Below are 13,786 nucleotides of genomic sequence, written 5' to 3'. Positions count from 1 at the left end.
TTATAATTCTAATCAGAATTTCTTCTGAACTTTCTTAATCTTCTTAATTCTTTTATCTGCAGCTTCTATATTTGCTTTTAGCAGTGCTTTATAATAAACTATTGAATTATATTCATAGAGTATAAAGAATAATAACTTCTTTATTATACTTATATCTGCGCTATTATAAGCGAATTATATAAGAAGCAATAGATTAATTCAGTTATTCTATTTCTGATTAATATAATATTAAAGATATTATTTAACAATTTAATTTATTCTTTCTATCTATTTATCTATCTGCAGATAAAATGCTATAGATATTCTATAGTATATTTCGAGCTATTTTATAAGTAAAGTTCAAAATTTCGAATTGAACTTTTTATCTCTATTAGAGATTACTTCTTCTAGCATACTATAGTTAGCAATAATCATTTTGAGAAATGCATATACAAGTTCTTCTGCTATACTGCTTTCCTTATAAGAAAGAAAATAAGTATACTTGCTTAGTCTGCAAACTATTTTTAGAATGCTATTGTATTGTATTTTAGTTAAGAATTCTTATAAGAGAGATAGCTTGATAATAAAGTTTAGATTAATGAATTGCTAAATAATTATAGATATTAATAAAGAGTATAGTAGTTTGTAAAGCTTATATCTTTCTACTTTGTTCTTTTTGCAGCTATTATATTATTATAGAATATTTCCAATTCTTTTTCTAAAGTCTAATAGATTCCAGTATCTTTTGATATATTCATAGATTGCTCTAACTCTCTAATATTCGTATACTAGTATATTATATATATTCTTGATATAATTATTTTATTCATCTGGAATTATCAATTCTGAGTTTTTTTCTAAAGATTCAATTCTGAAGATAGCATTTAGTTCTCTATATGCATTAATAAGATTTCCTAATTTATCTTAAGCAAAGATATTCTATATATTCAAGAAATCTGCATTTCGATAGTCTGATCTTCTGCTAAGAGCATCTGCTTATTCATTCTTCAAGCTTTTGCAGTATATAATCTTAAAATTGAACTGTAAAAGGAATTCTGCTTATCTGATTTATTGCTTATTTAAAATCTTAATTATTATAAATATAGTTAGATTCTTATAATCTAAGTAAACTATAATCGAGTATTATATGCTAATAAGATAGTATTGCTACTTCTTGAAAGCTTTTACTATTGCTATAAGTTTCTGATTAAGGATTCTGTAATTAATTTCTAAGCTATTCAACTTCTTTAAAAAGTTGCTTATAATTCTTAAACATTCTTGATTATCTTGCTAGCTAAGTTGTTCTCTGAGTATATAATCTAATGCATTGATCTCAATTTCAAAGGATTTATAAGGATCTGCTTTATATAGAACTAGTTCTGAGATAATATGCTTGATAATCTTATTGAAAGCTTCTTATGCTTTGAAGATTTATTCGAAAAGCTGTTTCTTTTTGATGAGATTTGTAAGAGGATGTATAATTCAGCTATAGTTCTTAATAAACTGCTTGTAGAAGTTGATATATTTAAGAAAAAACTTAATATTTCTAATGTTTCTGAGAATTAGCTAGTTTCTAATAGCTTTCATCTTATCTTTCTGTAGCTTAATGCATTCCAGCTTGATTATAAATCCAAGATAGTTAACTTTTTGTATATAAAAGTAGCTTTTTGCAAGCTTTATAAGAAGTTTTGCATCTTAGAGTATTTGCAATACTATTCTCATATATTTCTTATATTCTTCAAGTATTTAAGAATAAATAAGAATGTTATTAAGATAAGCAATAATGAATTGATTCAGATGCTTGCATAGAATATAATTGATTATTTCCTGGAATAAAGCTGGAATATTTATTAAACTAAAAAGCATAACCAAATATTCGTAGTATTTGTAGCATATTCTGAAAGCAGTTTTCCATTCTTCTCCTTCTTTTACTCTAATCAGATTATAAGCTTCTTTTAAATCTAAAACTATAAACTATTATACTTCTTGCAGCTTATTTCGTAATTCCTTAATAAATAGCAATAGATATTAGTTCTTAATTATAATATCATTGAATTGCTTATAATCAATATATAGCTTAAGCTTACTATTTTTCTTAGATATAAATAAGATAGGATATTCTGCTGATAATTATAATAGTTATATATATTCTTTCTTAAGATTCTTATCGAGATATTCCCTAAGTGCCTCTAGCTATGCTTTATTTAGTCTATAAATAGAAAAGAATTTGAGCTGTTTCTCTTCTTATAGCGAAATCTTGTAATTATATAAGCTGTATTCCGGTAATCCTATATTCAATTCTCTCTGGAATAGTTTCTTAAACTTATAATATTCTCATAGTATGTTTGCAAGTATTAGTTCTAATTCTTATACTGTTTCTGCTATCTGGAGGAATAGTAAATACTATTAAGCATGCTTCTTTTCTGATAGCGTTTTCAAGAGCTTTGAGCATTCGCTCCGAGCTGAACCGAGCGCTCGAAAGCTTAGTTTCGAGATTTTTTCCCTATGAGTTTATAATTCTCTTTCTGAAGCTTTTCCTTGTTGCTCCGGAGCGAACTAACTTGCTAAAGATTTCGCTTCCGTTATTTTGCTAATCTATTAGCACTCTAGCACTATTTAGGTTCGCTTATTACTAGATCCTTCTCTTTGAATTGCTAGCCTTGCTGACTTAGAGATGTATATGAAGTTATCTGAAGCTTCTTTCCTCGAATATTTCTTAATAACTAGCTTCAATCCTGCATTATTAATTGCAACTATTTCTTTGGATACAGCTTATTCCTATAAGATCTAGCTAGTAGTTCAATTAATTCGAGGATTATGCTCTTTGAGCTATAGAAATTCCATAATTAGCTTATACTGTATTATATCTATAATATTAAAAGAAGCTCTGATTATACATTCTTGGATTAAAATAGATAAATGATCAATCTTCTTATTAATTATTTCTTGATTGTATGCAACAGGCTATTCTTTTACAATACTGAGAGTATATGAGCATTTCTTTTATCTTCATTATAGTTGTGCTTGATTAATAATATATAAAGATATAAAGTTTCCTTAAGCGCTACTATTCAATAGTATGCTATATTTATATTCTTGTATATATATATTAAACTTGATATAAGCATAATCTATTCTGAAAGCTTTATATAGAAACTGTTTCAGTCTGATTATTTGCAATCTCTTTACAAGCAATCCTGTTCTTTTAAGTTTATTAAAAACTGCTTATTCTTCTAAGCTTGCTTTGCTGCTTCTTAAATAAGCTTCTTAGCTTGCTTTTACTTATATTATTATTATTCCTAATCTTTCTTCTATTGATACTAGTTGCAAATCTTGTTATTAATATGAATTGTATAAAGTATTATTTTATATTATTATTATTTTATTTTCTTATTTATGCATTGCATAGAGCAATCGTTTAGTAGTTCAATATATGCATTATAGTATTATCTGTTGAGAATCTCTCTGAAGCAAAGTTTCTATTTCTCAATAGCCTGAAGAATTTATTCTAGTTCTCTAATAGAGAATTATTCATATTGTATCTTATCTGAGAAATGCGCTCTACAGCTATGATAGATGCAGAAGATCTATGCTAGTTTGTAGTATAGGTTGTAAAGTAAGCTGATCCGAGGATTCTTGTTTTCTCGTGCTTCAATATTCTGCAAGAAGATGCAGATAAAGAGCTCTTTCAGCTCTATTCTGTAGATGAGATATTCGATTCATATTATTTTCTTATTTCATCTAATGCTGAAGAGAAATCTTTCTTTAAGCTTGTTGAGCATATTATTCGCAGAAAGCTTTTATAAGCTGCTAGATTATTTACTCTAGCTTAATTCTTCTATTGCTTGAGAAGTATTCTCTATATTGCTTAAATGTTTATACTAATAGCTAAGAAAGTATTATTTCTTATTTATATCTCTGATTATAATGCTTAGTATAGATAATAAAGAATATTGAAAAGTATTATTGCTAAGCTCTTCTTCTAATGCCTGAATACTCTATTCTACAATATCAGAACAATCCGAGTTGCTATTTGTAGGAATGCTGAGCATATATTCTTGTTCTGCTATTGCTATTTGTTTGTAGCGCTTAGATTTCTAAGGGAACTATTCTGAACTTTTCTTACTCGAGAGATGTATTAAGCAGTTATTATTATAGCAGAATATTTAGCTGAGACTTTTATAATCAATAGAGTCTGATACTTGCTCTAAAGGAATATTTTTGCTTAATTAATTGAGTTTCTATTATTAAGCAATATTTATCTAGTATTCTTTCTAAACTAGTTGCTATTTATTCTTTCGGGATTAATAGCAGTTGCATATAATATATTCTTATTTATTGCAATTATAGCAAGTAATATTATTCTTCTTATTATACTGCTTGTTAGCTGTATTGAGTTCTATAGAACTAGCATATATAATGCTGCTCTAAGCTATACTGCTATATTAACTGCTATTCTTATTTTGAAGTTTCTTGCTCATATTAACTGGAAACTTCCAAGTCTAGCTTCTTCCCTTCTTGGATTTCTTTATCTATTATTTATATAGATAGTTATTAATGCGAATAGCTTGATTGGAGAATATTGCAAAGTTCTCTAGCTAATTCTGTTTAAAGATTTCATTCTTAATATTATTCTTGAGTTCCTTATAGTAATACTTCATAAGATTCTTATCTTCTTATAGGAATTATATTGAGAGTTGCTTGAATCTAATTGTATAGATAGAAGCTGATTTGATCTGCTTGAGATTTATAAGCTGCTGAGCTGTAATGCATTCTTCGTTAGAATTATCAAAGATTTCTTTAAAAGCTTTCTCAAAGCTTTTAAAGAAATTAAATATATTCTTAATATTCTAAATACATATATTGAGATTATTCTAATGCTCCAAGTAATTATATAAAGAAAGCTTGTATCAAATAAGAGTATTCTTTTCGAGATGAGTTTCTGCAAAGATAATCTTTTCAGATTCTATAATGAACTGAGTTATATAATACAAGAAATATATTCTGTAATGAGTAAGGAATTCATGCAGCATTTTCTGATTGCTATTATATATAGCAAGCTTGTTCATCTTGTATGCCTTTCCAGCATTATTAATAGCTATAGAGATGAACTATATCTGTTAAGCTTGCTGAGCTAGCTAAGTCTGCTAATTAGCAATAGTAGCGCTTTAAGCCTGCTGTTGTTTATACAAGTCCTGAATATGCTGAATAAGCTAGTATATCTGATTAATTAGTTTCTTCTGAATAGGAGCGCATAAGAACGAAGAGATTCCTGAAGAAGCTATTGTATTCCGTATTGCTCAAGGGATAACACTGAACTATTCTTGAACAAGAATTATCAAAATATAATAAGCACTGCAGCAATTCGAAGATTCCAAAGTATATAAAGAGAATTTATACTAACAAGAGCAGTATTGAAGTATCAAGTTTCTGAATACAGAACTATACAAGTCTTAATAAGCAATGCAAATATTTACTGCTTTTGGAGCTACTCAGTATATAAGACTGAATACTTAGATTAATAACTGAAGAGCTATATACAAGATCTATCTAATGGGAATGAATGTATTCTTATATATCCAGCTTCTTCAGTTCTGTTGGTAGTGTTAGTTGTTGAATCTCTTGGATCATCTGGATGATCCAACTGATCCGGATTACTATGGATCAGCTACTGATTCATCCTGATCCTGTAATCCTAACTCTTGCTTATGTAAGCCTTAGTTCTTGAGATGTTGAATCCTTCCCTGTTTTTCCGGACAGTTGTTCCGGGTATCCTGGCTGGTAACCTGCATGTTGGATGAGTCATAACACTATGATATACTACAAATGATAAAAGGAAAGATGGTTCTTTAATTAATCTATCTCAAGGCATGCTGTTGCCAATTGCCTTTCTATAGAGCCAGCAATTAGCACTAGTCCCAACTAGGCTAGCGTACCTAGCAACTCACTGCCCTTCCATTGAATGGCTCAAGCCAGTGAGTCAGGATGGCCAGCCAAGCCTCATTCACTTGAGGCTCCTATGGCCACTGCTACAAGAATATAGCTCTTATAATTACAAGATTCTACTATAAAAAGAAAAACAGCCCAAGTTTTTTCCTATCTATAAACTAGATAAAGTATAACTTAAAATACTCAGAGAATATCTTAATAAGAATTTTAAAAAGAAATATATATAATTATTACAATTATTAATAGAATATCTTATTCTATTTATATTTAAGAAGAATAGCAAGCTTTAGCTATATATTAACTATAAATAGCTTAATAATATTATAATTAAAAATTAATACTTATTATTATTTATTAAGAAGTTATAAGATAGATTGCAAGAAGTATAGTAATTTATAGCTTTAGATCTCAAAAAAGCTTATAATCTAATTAGAATAAAGAAAGAAAAGAAATAGAAAACTGCTTTCAGAATATGCTACAAATACTACAAATATTTAATTATACTCTTCAGTTTAATAAATATTCTAGCTTTATTCCAAGAAATAATTAATTATATTCTATATAAATATCTTAATTAGTTTATTATTATATATCTTAATAATATTCTTATTTACTCTCGAATATTAGAAGAATATAAGAAGTATGTGAAAATAGTATTGTAAATACTTTAGAATGTAAAACTTCTTATAGAACTTGCAAAAAGTTACTTCTATATATAGAAGATTAATTATTTCGAATTTATAATTAAGCTAGAATGCATTAAGCTATAGAAAGATAAAATAAAAGCTATTAGAAACTAGCTAATTTCTAAGAATATTAGAAATATTAGATCTTTTCTCGAATATATTAACTTTTATAAGTAGTTTATTAAGAATTATAGCTGAATTATATACTTTCTTATAAATCTTACTAAGAAGAAATAATCTTTTGAATAAATCTTTAAAATATAGAAAGCTTTTAATGAAATTATCAAGTATATTACTTCAAAACTAATTCTATATAAAGCAAATTCTTATAAACTATTTGAAATCGAAATTAATGTATCAGAATATGCATTTGAAGAATAACTTAATTAATAAAATAATCAAGAATATCTAAGAATTATAAGCAACTTTTTAAGAAAATTAAATAGCTTAGAAATTAATTATAGAATCTTGAATTAGAAACTTATAGCAATAGTAAAAGCTTTCGAGAAATAGCAATACTATCTTATTAGTATATAATATTTAATCATAGTTTATTCAGATTATAAGAATTTAATTATATTTATAATAATTAAGATTTTGAATAAATAATAGATTAGATAAGCAGAATTTCTCTTATAATTCGATTTTAGAATTGTATACTGCAAAAGCTTAGAAAATGAATAAGCAGATATTCTTAGCAGAAGATCAGATTACTAAAATGCGAATTCCTCGAATATATAGAATATCTTTATTCAAAATGAATTAGAAAATCTTATTAATGCATATAAAGAGCTAAATACTATTTTTAGAATCAAATCTTCAGAAAAAGATTCAGAATTAATAATTTCAGAAGAATAAAATAGCTATATTAGAGATATATATAGCATATTAGCATATAAATACTAAGAAGTTAAAATAATCTATAAATGCATTAAAAGATATTGAAACTTGCTAAATCTTAGAAAAAGAATTGAAAATATTTTATAATAATGCAATAGCTGCAAGAAGAATAAAGCAGAAAGATATAAATCTTATAGATTACTACATTTCTTACTAGTATTTATAACTATTTAGCAATCTATTAATTTAGATTTTATTATTAAGCTATCTTTCTTATAAGAACTCTTAATTAAAATGTATTATAATAGTATTCTAATAGTAGTTTGCAAACTGAGTAAGTATACTTACTTTTTTTCTTATAAGAAAAGCAGTATAGCAGAAGAATTTATATATATATTTCTTAGAATAATTATTGCTAATTATAGCATGCTAGAAGAAATAATCTCTAATAAAGATAGAAAGTTTAATTCAAAGTTTTGAACTTCGCTTATAAAATAGCTTGAAATATATTATAAAATATTTATAATATTTTACTTGCAAATAAATAAATAAATAGAAAGAATAAATTAAATTATTAAATAATATCTTCAATATTATATTAATTAGAAATAGAATAATTAGATTAATTTATTATCTCTTATATAGTTTGCTTATAATAATACAAATATAAGCATAATAAAGAAATTATTATTCTTTATATTCTATAAATATAATTCAATAGCTTATTACAAGATATTACTAGAAATAGATATAGAAGCTGCAAATAAAAAAGTTGGAAAGATTAAGAAGATTTAGAAAGAATTTTAGTTAGAATTATAATTCATTTAGAAATAAATAATATAATATACAAACTCTAAAAGAATTAAGAAACTAATTCTATAAAAGAAAAATAAGACTTATTTATTTTGGAAAAATATTAAAATGATTAAGCTTAATAATAAATTCGATTATAAGAAGTTAGAATTATTTAAAATCTTGCAATAGATTTTCCTAATTAATTACAAATTAGTATTATTTTATAAAATAAGAATATACTTAGTTTTTCATATCTTACTGCTAGAGCTAGCAATATAAGAAATATTAATAAATAATATAATAGAAGCAGAAAATAATAAGCTAGAATATAAGATTAAAAAGATTCTTAAGCATAGAAATATAAATAGCATATAAGAATATCTTATTAAATAGAAAAGTTATTTAGCAAGCAAGAATTTATAAAAACTGCAGAAAAATATTGAAAATACTTAGAAAAAGATAACTAAATATTGGAAAAAGAAAACTAGCATCTAAGATAATCGCTCTGCCTTAGATCGAAACTCAGAGGCTTTAGAAGCTTTGCTTTTCAGAAAACTCAACTAATTCACTATAGAATTCCCTATATTTACAGAATTTCAATTAAAACTCTTAAAGAAAGAATTTCTAGCTATTATAGCAGCCTTCTCAAGAGCTATCTTCTATACAGCTATAGTAGCATAGCAATGCTTCTTTTCAGCTTTAATATATTCTAATTCTTTCAAATTGTTAATATTATAATAGATAGCTTGCATTATCTTCTTATATTATATCTGCTTCTGTTTTTGAAGATAAAGAAGCTTAGTATTTAAAGCAATAATCTCCTTCTGAATAGCTTCTATCTCAGCTTTCAAGCAGCAGTATTGAGCAGCTATTCAGTTCAGTTAAACAGAAGTTAAGCTACAAATATTGCAATTTAATAGATTAAGCTGAATATATTTAGTATAACAGAAAAAGTTGAAAGGAGAAATCTAATAGAAAGAAATTCTCCGATTCTTACAAGATGAACAGGAAAGCATGGAGAAAGAATTTTAAAGAATAGCAGAAAGAAAACTTTTATATTCTATAATTTTTCGAGAATGAGATTTGGAAATGCAAAACTTGTTAATTCTGTTTAGTATAACAAATTAGAAAAGCATAACCCTGTACAGAAATAATTTGCTAGAAAACTTATAGAAGATTATTAAGAATAATAACTAATAGAAGAGAAATAATATTATAATTTATTTAATATGCAGATTATGAAATAAGCTCTATTAAATACTGAATCAGATATTGCAATCTGCAGAAATTATATAATTCAGAATAAGAATTATAATAGAAATGAATTATTAGATTATTAGAATAATCTAATAAGCTTGGATTACTTGAATAGTTAATAATTCAAGATAAGCTATATTGAAGAGCTAGATATATAAGAATATATTCATTACTACTAGATAAACTATCAGAATATAGCTCTTCAATTATCAATCTAAGTATTCATTTGTTATATATTTGAATAGCTTCAAAGGCGAATGATCAGCACTTGCATGAATTACAGTTATATTCCGTATTTAGTGAATTCTACTTCAATACTGCTCTTATTAGCATAAACCCTTTGTATACTTCAGATCTTCGAATATTGCAGTGCATTCATTATACTTAGTATAATGAGCACTGCAGTAATCCAAAGATTCCAAAGTACACAAGGAGTTTATACTAACAAGAGCAGTGCCAAGTACAGGCTTTGAATATGGAAATACAACTGCAATAACTATACAAGTATTCACTGCCTTTGGAGCTATCAGAGTAGAAGAGTAATCTGATACTTAGATTAATAACTGAAGAGCTATATACTTAATCTATTTAATAGTAATAAGTATATGATTATATATTCAGCTCTTCAATATGAATCGCTGGGATCGCTGGCGAGTCTAGCGATTCAAGGTATGAAGCTTGCTGGGATCGCTAGCAAGTCTAGCGATTTAAGGTATGAAGCTTGCTGAGATCGCTAGCAAGTCTAGCAATCCTTCCTCCTTTACAACCCTAACCCTGGATTATATAATCCTGCTTAGTATTCAGCATTAGATTGTAATACTTAGTTTCTTTGTTAGCAGAGCTTATTTTATAATCTGCATATTAAATAAATTATAACATCATCTTTCTTCTATCAGTTATTATTCTCAATAATCTTCTATAAGTATTCCAGCAAGCTATCTATATATATAATCATGCTTTCCTAATTAAGATAAAAAATAAAGTTACAAAACTGAAATCTTTGAATCCTTATTCTAATAAAAAGAAGCAGAAAAGCTTTCTTCTTCAGTCTATTCTTTCAAATAGTTTTAATATATATTCTTATTTCTATTACAATAATCAGAGCTTAAAGTTATATATTGTTTCTCCTTATAATTCGTTTTATTATTCGAAATATATTTCTCAGAATTGCACTAAGTGCAATATTCTGAAACTAATGAATACTGCTAAACTTCTTCTTACTTCTACTTAATACTAAAAACTGAAGAATAAGATAGAAGAGTTGGAGCTAAAATTGATTAGATTATATTAATAAAAGAAGATGTAATGCAAAAGAATGTTTCAAGCTATTTATTAAGATCTTAAGAATCTTGAAGAGCTTGAGAAGAAGAAAGCTGAGAAAGCTAAAGCTAAGAAAGTGCATATTGCTGCTGAAATGCAAGCTGTAGTAGCTGAGAAATCTGCTATTATAGCTAAGAATTCTTCTTTTGAAAGTTTCGATTAGAATTCTGTAGATTTGGAAAGCTTTATAATAAACTAGTTAGGTTTTCTGAAGAGTGAGATTTCTGAAGCTTCTAAGTTTCAGTTCAGGATAAAGCAATTATCTTAGATATTAGTTTCTTTTCTTTTCTAATACTTAGCTACTTTTTTCTAAGTATTTTTAATATTTTTCTATAGTTTTTACGAATTTTTGCTTGCTAAATAATCTTTCTATTTAATAAGATATTTCCTTATACTATTTATATCTCTATACTTAAGAATCTTCTCTATCTTATATTCTAATTTATTATTTTCTACTTCTGCTATATTATCTGCTAATATTTCCTATATTACTAATTCTAGCAATAAAATATAAAAAACTAAATATATTCTTATTTTATAAGATAATATTAACTTGTAATTAATTAGGAAAATCTATTGCAAGATTTTGAATAATTCTAATTTCTTGTAATTAAGTTTATTGCTAAATCTGATTATTTTAATATTTTTTTGAAATAAATAAATCTTATTTTTCTTTTATAAAATTAATCTTTCAATTCTTTTAAAGTTTATATATTATATTATTTATTTCTAAATAAATTATAATTCTAATTAAAATTTCTTTTAAATCTTCTTAATCTTTTTAATTCTTTTATCTGCAGCTTTTATATTTGCTTGTAGTAATGCTTTATAATAAGCTATTAAATTATATCTATAGAGTATAAAGAATAATAATTTTTTTGTTATACTTATATCTGCGCTATTATAAGTAAACTATATAAGAAGTAATAGATTAATTTAATTATTCTATTTCTAATTAATATAATATTAAAGATATTATTTAATAATCTAATTCATTCTTTCTATTTATTTATTTATTTATAAATAAAATATTATAAATATTCTATAATATATTCTAAGCTATTTTATAAACAAAATTCAAAACTTTGAATTAAACTTTTTATTTCTATTGGAAATTACTTCTTCTAGCATATTATAGTTAGCAATAATCATTCTAAGAAATGTATATATAAGTTCTTTTGCTATACTGCTTTCCTTATAAGAAAGAAAATAAATATACTTATTTAGTTTGCAAATTACTACTAGAATGCTATTATATTATACTTTAATTAAGAATTCTTATAAGAGAAATAGCTTAATAATAAAGTTTAGATTAATAAATTACTAAATAGTTATAAATACTAGTAAGGAATATAATAATTCATAAAGCTTATATTTTTCTGCTTTATTCTTCTTATAGCTATTATATTATTATAGAATATTCTTAATTCTTTTTCTAAAGCTTAATAAATTCTAATATCTTCTAATATATTTATAGATTGCTTTAACTTTCTAATATTCATATACTAATATACTATATATATTCTTAATATAATTATCTTATTTATTTAAAATTATTAATTCTAAATTCTTTCCTAAGAATCCAATCTTAAAAGCAATATTCAGCTTTCTATATACATTAATAAGATTCTTTAATTTGTTTTAAGCAAAAATGTTTTATATATCTAAGAAATCTATATTTCAATAATCTAATCTTCTATTAAGAGCATCTGCTTATTCATTTTCTAAGCTCTTATAATATATAATCTTGAAATTAAACTATAAAAGGAATTCTGCTTATCTAATTTATTATTTGTTTAAGATTTTAATTATTATAAATATAATTAGATTCTTATAATCTAAATAAATTATAATTAAATACTATATACTAATAAAATAATATTGCTATTTCTTAAAAGCTTTTATTATTATTATAAATTTCTAATTTAGAATTCTATAATTAATTTCTAAGCTATTTAATTTCTTTGAAAAGTTGCTTATAATTCTTAAATACTCTTAATCATCTTATTAATCAAGTTATTTCCTAAGTATATATTCCAATACATTAATTTTGATTTTAAAAGATTTATAGAAATCTGCTTTATATAGAATTAGCTTTAAGATAATATATCTAATAATCTTATTAAAAGCTTTTTATACTTTAGTAATTTATTTAAAAGATTGCTTCTTCTTAGTAAGATTTGTAAGAAAATATATAATTTAGCTATAATTCTTAATAAACTATTTATAAAAATTAATATATTTAAGAAAAGATTTAATATTTCTAATATTTCTAGAAATTAGCTAATTTCTAATAACTTCTATCTTATTTTTCTATAGCTTAATATATTTTAGTTTGATTATAAATTCGAGATAATTAACTTTTTGTATATAAAAATAACTTTTTGCAGATTTTATAAGGAATTTCGTATCTTAAAGCATTTATAATACTATTTTCATATATTTCTTATATTTCTTTAATATTCAAGAGTAAATAAGAATATTATTAAAATATATAATAATAAATTAATCTAGATACTTATATAGAATATAATTAATTATTTCTTAGAATAAAGCTGAAATATTTATTAAATTAAAGAATATAATCAAATATTTGTAATATTTATAGTATATTCTGAAAACAATTTTCTATTCTTCTTCTTTTTTTATTCTAATCAGATTATAAGCTTCTTTCAGATCTAGAGCTATAAATTATTATATTTCTTATAATCTATTTCGCAATTTCTTAATAAGTAGTAATAAGTATTAGTTCTTAATTATAATATTATTAAATTGCTTATAATTAATATATAATCTAAGCTTACTATTCTTCTTAAATATAAATAGAATAAGATATTCTGCTGATAATTGTAATAATTATATATATTTCTTTCTAAAATTCTTATTAAGATATTTCTTAAGCGCTTCTAGTTATACTTTGTTTAATCTGTAAATAGGGAAGAATTTGAGCTATTTTTCTT

Source organism: Cryphonectria parasitica (assembly GCF_011745365.1).
Source record: "Cryphonectria parasitica EP155 unplaced genomic scaffold M406scaffold_4, whole genome shotgun sequence".
Taxonomy (NCBI): domain Eukaryota; kingdom Fungi; phylum Ascomycota; class Sordariomycetes; order Diaporthales; family Cryphonectriaceae; genus Cryphonectria; species Cryphonectria parasitica.
This window is presented reverse-complemented; position numbering follows the sequence as displayed.